The sequence below is a fragment of the Vanellus vanellus genome (genome assembly GCF_965231255.1).
Source record: "Vanellus vanellus genome assembly, chromosome: 2".
NCBI lineage: Eukaryota > Metazoa > Chordata > Aves > Charadriiformes > Charadriidae > Vanellus > Vanellus vanellus.
In genome coordinates this window covers 69,964,580-69,972,838 of record NC_138906.1, presented here as the reverse complement: position 1 = coordinate 69,972,838, position 8,259 = coordinate 69,964,580, and positions in this window count along the sequence as shown.

The following is an 8,259-nucleotide window of genomic DNA, read 5'->3' as shown; positions in this document are numbered from 1 at the left end:
AGCCCTGGGTATTATTCTTCTCATTCCAGGCTCCAAGCCTAGAAGCCTCAAGTCAAATTTACTACGTCATCAGTTGCCATGTACCAGAGGAACCGCCAACTGCTCACAACAGACCCCGATGCAGCATCCTCCAGCATCATGTCTCTTTTCTGTGAAGGAAGTCTGGGTCCTGGTCCTGCCTCTGCTGACAGCCTTGTCATGACTCCCACCGAGCAAACTGCACGGCTCCAAGCAAACCTCTCTGTGGTCCAGTGTCCCTGTCTGCAGCGTGGATAATAATGCTACTTATCCTGGTAGGGGTGGCTTTTCTTTTTCTGGCAGTCACAGCACACAAAAGAAAAGTACGAATCTTTGTAGCATCCCTCAGGCATCACAAACTGTTAAACCCAATACAAATTACAACTATTTTACCTGCTGCTACTGCCATTGGTAACCCACCACCAAGCTCCCGGGAGCACCCACCGTGCACATGGGAGATTTTATCTCCTTTGCTCTTCCACATTTGAACTGTATCGTCTCACCCTGGATGAAAACCCACATGCTTATGGATGCTAGCCATGCTTTCCTTGTAAATGAAATTATTCTCTCTCCTTTTTTAAGTTTTCAGACACTAAGATTAGGCCTCTAAAGACACTTGCCAGTACGATCATGTAATTTTAGGGGTTTGGGGTTTTTTCCTGTAACTTTATAATATTGCATTGGCAAAAGCGCTAGGTTTGATTCATTTGTCCTGGAATAAAGCCGCTTTGACTGATGTAGCTTGGTTTACGTGAGCAGCACATCCGGACTCGCTACAACATGGCTTGTTGCTGCCCCAGGCTGTGGCTACCTGAGGAAGGTTTTGCTCACCTAACCAACCTGACAAGGTCCACCCCAGGACTCAGCACAGGGTAATGTCTGTCTATAAGCTTGCCCATGCTTCGGGACTTCTCCAGGAGGAATCGGACCAGGATACCTGCCTCTTGCCTTACAGTTTGGTGAGCATCTGAGACAGGGTGAGTCCCACAGTCCAGCTCTCAGCCAGCTCAGGTGCACCATCAGCTCTCCTGTCCTGGCTCAGCGCTGCTCCCACCCTGCCCCAGAGTATCCCCCGCCAGCTCCAGCACCATCCAGCCAGATTGACTGTCTCCTGCATCCCATTCCGTACCAAGAGGCACGTCAAGGAAAGAAGAGCTGAGGTTCACCAGGTGCTTCTGAATTAAAACGCTGCCAGGGGCTGCTCACCTGGGTGTGAACGCTGTTGCTGCTGCCAGTAAGCAGCTATTCCTGGCAAAACCCACCATGTCCCAGCGTGGACAGGAGTCCATTACTCACTGAAGAGGGTCCTGCTTATCGCTCTTGCTCTGCAGCATTCGATGATTTTGATCTCTGTCTGGGCTACTGACAAGTGTTTCCAGTCCAAAGCAAGAAATCCAGCAGCTTTCCTCACCCGCACAGAAGCTTTCATTTTAAAAATAATGCCTGTCAATGTCAGCTTGGCCAACAGCTGCTTCTAGAAGATTAGAGCTTTTCTCTGCCTTCTCTGGCAACGCAGATGGATTTGTTTGCCTAGTTTACATTGCACTGCATTGTTCAGCTATCTGTAAGCGTGATCAGTGCTGGCTTCCAATATTTCAAAGCCTGTGGCATCATCATCATCTACTACCAATTATGGGGGGGAAAAAGCCTCTTCCAAGTAGCAGCTGTTGAGTTTGGGAGGGGCAGCGGGGTACCCTTTGTGCTTGCACACTTAATCAGCAAGATGAGAGGTATTGGTGCTCACATGACACAGCAGTTTTAGGACAAGATACTACATCTAATCTAGTCTCAGGATTTTCCTGGGTACTTATCCCAACAGTGTCTGCAGTGATGTTTCTGTATCAGGATGGTCATGGCTTCCCGGGAATATCCAAGGTGGCAAGAGTAACGTCTCCTGACTGGCTTCATGTGTTTGTCCTGTCAGCTCCACACCACCCTCCGCCACGTCCTCCTGACAGTAAGTGGGCTGATGCATGATTGTCTGAGAAAAGTTACATTGGAGATATTAGCAACCTTTGCACGCTTCAACTTCACCCTCTGACCAGTCTTACAGTATGATGAGCATGTGCTTAGATGTCTCCTTTCACACATTCAAGGAGGACAAACAAGCACAGACTGCCAGATCCCCCCAAAACATCTATGGTTTTGTGCTTGCAGCTCAGCAGCTAAGTCAATATATTAAGCACCACCATCACTGGTCTGGTTTTCTGGAGCTGCTGAGTGCCCACAAGTCCTGTAGACATCACGTACAGATTCTCCCTGCTCAGCTTCTTTCCCAAAAGTTTTCACAGCTCTGTTATTATCTTGCTTCTTCCCTAGCCCGCATTAACTTGCAAGCGTTGACATATGTACTTCACTGTACAGCACGAAGTCCAGTCACTCTGCAGAAACAGTCCATGACAGATCCAAATGCCTATAACAATGCAGATTTTCCTTGACTTCAACTTGTGCCACAACAAAGCTCTTCATGAGTCATTTGGCAGAGACATTGCTCAGTCAAGAAAACATCCCTTGACTTGGGGACAATGAACAGCCCTATTACATATGCTGCCACTTCTTTCCTTTGTTTTATTTATACGACCTTTAACACAAGAATATCAGCTTCTCTGTGATTCTTCATTTTTCTCATTATTTACAGGTATTAGGAATGGTTCATTTCCACCTGCAAATGAACTGTTTGCATGCATAAACATGCGAGACGCTATCTATTTTGCACAGGCAAACACAAGCTGTGAGGAACACGCTTGAGCACTGGAGACACAGACCATAAATAAGTGCAGCCCACTGAAAGATTATCATTTTGCATAGGAACCAGTGTTCAACCTGGGGTAACATTCACACCTCCAGATGTTGAAAAACTTGTTATTCCACATTCCTTGTGCTGGAAAGTGCTACATCTGGCTCAGGAACACATCAAAGGCTATGTCTACACAGCATTTTGCAGGCAGACTCAGACTCGATCTGACCACACTCCAAGCCAGCCAGGAACCATGTGGTCACACCAGTGTGGTGCCAAATCCCAGAGAATCAGCCCAGATGAGAAAAAGTGTATATGAGAGCAGTCAGAGCTCAGAGCAACTGTGCCTCCCTGCAAGAATGACTGTAGATACACGAGGCTCAAATTTTCAGAAAACTTCCATGGGGTTTTAGACGTAAATTTCTCCATCTACATGGCTGGTAGCAAAAGCAATGAAGCTTCTTTTCATACATCAATAACTTTCTCTAAAATCCTTTGCTACAATGACAAAAGATGCTTTTATGAAAAGCCAGGAGAGCTTGACAGACAGACACCTGCTTCATGAGAGCTCATGCAGGAAGACTCATAGAATCATAGAATGGTTTGGGTTGGAAGGGACCTTTAAAGGTCATCTAGTCCAACCCCCTGCAATGAGCAGGAACATCTTCAACTAGATCAGGTTGCTCAGAGCCCCATCCAACCTGACCTTGAATGTTTCCGGGGATGGGGCATCTATCACCTCTCTGGGCAAACTGTTCCAGGGTTTCACCATTCTCATTGTAACAAACTTCTTCCTTCTATCTAGTATAAATCCATCCTATTTTAGTTTAAAACCATTACCCCTTATCCTACTACAGCAGGCCCTGTTAAAAAGCGCGTCCCCATCTTTTTTGTAAGCCCCCTTAAGTACTGAAAAGCCGCAATAAGGTGGGCATGGCATGGATCTTAGCAGGCTGGGAAATACAACCTCATTTCAAAGCAGTGGAAAGAATTAGCGCCTTTGAAACTCTTTGTCCAGGAGCTCTCAATTATTTGCATGCTGTAGCTTTTCACATATTTTTGAAGCAGATTATTTATTCTGAACTTCAGGTATATTCCAGGTTGGTTGCTGAAAAATTATCAAAAGCTGACATATGAGAAGTTGAGCTGTGATGAACCAGAACAAATTTGGTGAGGATGATCTGATCTTCACCACAGCTAAACTAGTATTAGCCTTCTTTAAAAAAAAAAAAGTGTATTTCAAAACTCAATCTCATTCATTTAATAAAACATTGAAAAGTTATGATTTATATAAGCTCAGTTACTATATAATATCAGGCAGACTGCATTTATTTATCACCTATCTCCATGTGTTTGTAAGGCAGTTCAAGTTTTCCTTTTCCCCAGTTAACTGCATTTGGATAGAAGTCAAAAGTTTATTTAAAACATTAGAGAAGCACTGAAGAAACACAGAAGCAAAATGGTGTCACGTCCTCAATTTTGTCATGCGTTGAAGCAACCGCCAACCTTGCAGCAGATGGGAAACCTCAGCTTCTGATGGTATTTCATGACGTCCGCTCCCATCGGTAACAGGCTCCAACAGCTTGAGATCCACCTTATCTTTGATGATCCTTCTCTAACGCTCCCTTCATGGAGGGATGAACCTTATCCTTCATTTCCATGCATTGTCCAAATGCATGCTGGGCACTTTGTAAGTTGCTTGCAGAAAAACCATGACCCTGACCCAAAAAACACTTTTGGTGTGAATGCAGATCATGAAATGCCAGTCAGATGGATGACGGCTGAAGGCATCCTGGCTTTCCACAGTGATGAAACATAGCTTTTTCTGGTCTCCATGTAGGGAAATCAACAGTGTGATCTCCCCACCTGAGTTTAGGAGTGGACTTTTGCCTGGTGAAATAAGCTTGGTGTGTGGGTTTGTTTATGCAGACTTGAGCATAACTTGTTTCCTCGGGTGAGAGCTGTTTGCCCAGACTTAGACAGTACAAATGCATGTGATTTACAACGAATTCAGTGGGAAGTCAGCATCTGGATCTGCAGTATTTCAAATTATTGCTTCATACTGCGAATGACGTGCCTCAGCTTTTAAAGTGTTTCATGTTAGACACCCAAAGGAAATTTTGAGACTACTGAGTTATCACTACTGAGCTACTGCAACTACTATCTGTCTTAACATTTCACTGTTATGAAGGAATATTTAAGTTACCACCAAGAAGGGTCTTACAATACCTCCTTAAGCCAAAGGGTGGGTGAGCACCAGAGATGGTTCCAAATTTTGTCACTCTGGGAATGGATTTTGCAAGTGGTCCATTTCTCCACGAGCCCAACCATCCTGCCACACTGGATAATATAACTTGCACCTCTCTCTGGCATACACTGTCTGCTAGCTGTCATAAATTTGGAGCAACATTTTATTGATCAAACCTTTTGGAAATCTGCCATTCCCAAGTAAAACCTCAGCACAACAGAGGTAGCAGAAAGGAAATAGTTATGTTGAGGAAGAGCAGTTTCGTTTTTTACTTATGGAGTCACCATTGACATATGACTGTCACCTCCCACCTATATTGCAAATTTAAAGCCCCTAAAACCAAAGGCAACTAGCAACACATTATCATAAAGAAGGACTGTTCAGATCTCTCTGGGTGACACTAAACAGTCCATGTCTATCTTACACAGCTGGGAGCCTTCTTCTAGGGCAGATGTACAGTAATTGCTACCAGTCTCAGCAAAATCCCAGTAAGCACTGAAGATGAAAACAGGCAAGGGAGAGGGAGACCTTTGAAGAAACAAAGGGTACAGCAAGGGAATTTGGCCATGCTTTACAGTCGTCTTCTGGCATTTATCTCTGAGATGGGGGAAGCACTGCAAGACTCCTGCCCTGGGTCCAGGCAAGGGGCATGAAGGGAACCATGGGGCTTCCCAGCAATAAAATACTGAAGCTGGATTTATGGAAATAAATGTGTCTCAAAAGTGGTGGAGATTCCCTGTTCTTTTAGGGATGAGGACTTCTCTGGACAACTAGAAACCCCTTCATGAAGTGAAAGACCTCTCAAGGTCGTGGAAGACTTCTTGAGGTCTAGAAAGAGGAAAGGGACTTCTTGCTTCTGCTGGTGAGAAGAGAAAAGGAAAGACTACTTGAAAGGCACTCTTTACTTGTCTCTGGCAAGTAAGGAGTGAGATCCTCTCGAGCAGTCCTAAGCAGAAGACAGCTCTAGTCATACGATACCATATTATAAGTCCATCTGCTTCACAGAAAGTTATGTTCAGTAGGTATTTACAGATCTAATTTCTCTCTTTAGTTCTTTTTCATCAGGATAAATGTGAAGAACTTTAAGAGGTATGAAGTTGGGAGTGTGGGGACAAAAGAAATATAGATGAATTTCAAGGTAAAAAAGTACACTCTATCCTCAATTCACTTAGCTTAAGTACTCTATGAATATCTGAACAGCTGGTGATTTTGCATATTGTATCATCTGTGCCATGATATGGAGGTAGAGGGATATGTATAATAACAACAGGCTTTGGGGCTTAACTGAGAATTGCCCAGGATTTTGTTGATATAAACCAGCTACCTTAGTTTAAGGGTAGATTTTATACCAAAGTTTTCACTTTTTGCATTTGAATTTTCATTACAATTATTATAATTTCTTGGGGGGGAGGGGGGGAAGTAAAAGGCAAGTGATTTCTCCAATAGAAACAAGAACAATGCCTTTTACTTGAGTTTCATGAATGCACTTCAATGTCACTTGAAAGTCTCCTGAATAGTCGAGCCGCTTGGTTTCTATGAAACAGCCCAGGAGTCTCTCTCTGTCCAGCTCACGCAGCTAAGTTAAGCTCTTATTAAACTCAGTTGTTATTTTTCTAACAGATTCTTAATTACTGTTTTTTGAAGCAACAATCATCCCACGCTTCGCATTCGCTTTGTTTCTCCACCTCTTCGTGCGGTGCAAGCATGTGGGCAAAGCGTGGGAGGCTCCAAGAGCCCAAGCAATTGAAAATTGATGCGGCGCTTTAAAATAAAGGAATGATCCTTATTATAAAAGGGGAAAAACAAAGTAGCACACTGAGATAAACAAAGACACACAGACAATGCAAGGAAAATAATATTAGCAGATGTTGAGCCAGCCGTTAATGATCTGTTTTATATTTAAATCTATTGCTTGAATGCTGGAGCCAGAACACCAAGGAGCGAGAAAGAAGCCTGGCAGCAGCCATGCACTTCACTTTTATTGCTCTGACTTCAATCCTTGATGTTGTCTTTTTAAGTTATCAATATAAGGTTTTTGCACGCTACGTGAGTGCTGACGGAAAAGCTGATGCCACTGAGAGGGAAGAGCTGATGCCACTGAGAGGGAAGGGGTCTCCTTGCAGATCAGGCACAGCAAACCTCCCCGCGCACCCAGACCCCTGCAGCTCCTTGGAGGAATGGCACTCGGGACTTGTTTGCTTGTAGGACCTGGACTGAACCCTTCATGTGCACCTCTTCTATGAGGACAGGCTGAGAGAGTTGGGGTTGTTCAGCCTGGAGAAGAGAAGGCTCCAGGGAGACCTTATAGTAGCCTTCCAGTCCTTAAGGGGGGCCTACAGGAAAGATGGGAAGGGACTCTTTATCAGTAAGTGTAGCGATAGGATGAGGAGTAGCGGTAGTAAACTGAAAGAGTGTAGATTTAGATTAGATATTAGGAAGAAATTATTTACAGTGAGAGTGGTGAGGCACTGGCACACGCTGCCCAGAGAAGTTCTGGATGCCCCATCCCTGGAGGTGTTCAAGGCCGGGTTGGACAAGGCTTTGAGCAACCTGGTCTAGTGGGAGGTGTCCTTGCCCATGGCAGGGGGATTAGAACTAGATGATCTTTAAGGTCCCTTCCCACTCAAACCATACTATGATTCTATGTTCTGAAGGAGCTGCACAGGTCAGATACAGCTTGCAAGAGGTAGTGGGTCTGTGGAAATGAGAGGGGAAAGGCTCCACATCCAGGTTGTAACCAACATCCTAAGCTGCATACTGTCTGCACTCATCAAGGACACCTGAACTGCCCACCTTGGAGTCATTTTGAGTAAAACTGCAGGCCCTCAGCACTCCCTGCAAGAAGAGGTGGCCAGGTGAGCTGCTTCTCGATTGCCATGCCGTTACGGCAGCGTGGTAAGCTGCTGCCCGCGAGGAAAACCTACCTGGTGCGCTCAGCACTGTCCATACGGCAGAGGGACATGCTCCCAGGCTGGAACTGCCGGTGCCACCAGGAGCAGTGACAGCTTCACTCTGCTCATGCTGAGCGCGGGCTCGTTGACCGCACGGCCAGACCAGAACTTCTTGCCTTGTTGCTTTCTGACCACCCCACCTGCTTCACCGGCAGCCACTGCTTGCCAGAGCCAAACCCTCCCCACTGCTCCCATAAGCCCGGCCTGCGCCAACAAGCCCAAGATATTCTCAAAGTCATAATCTAACCCTAAAACCAAGGCGTTGCTGAAGAGCTGTTACGTCACGTCTGCAGAGAATGACTCCC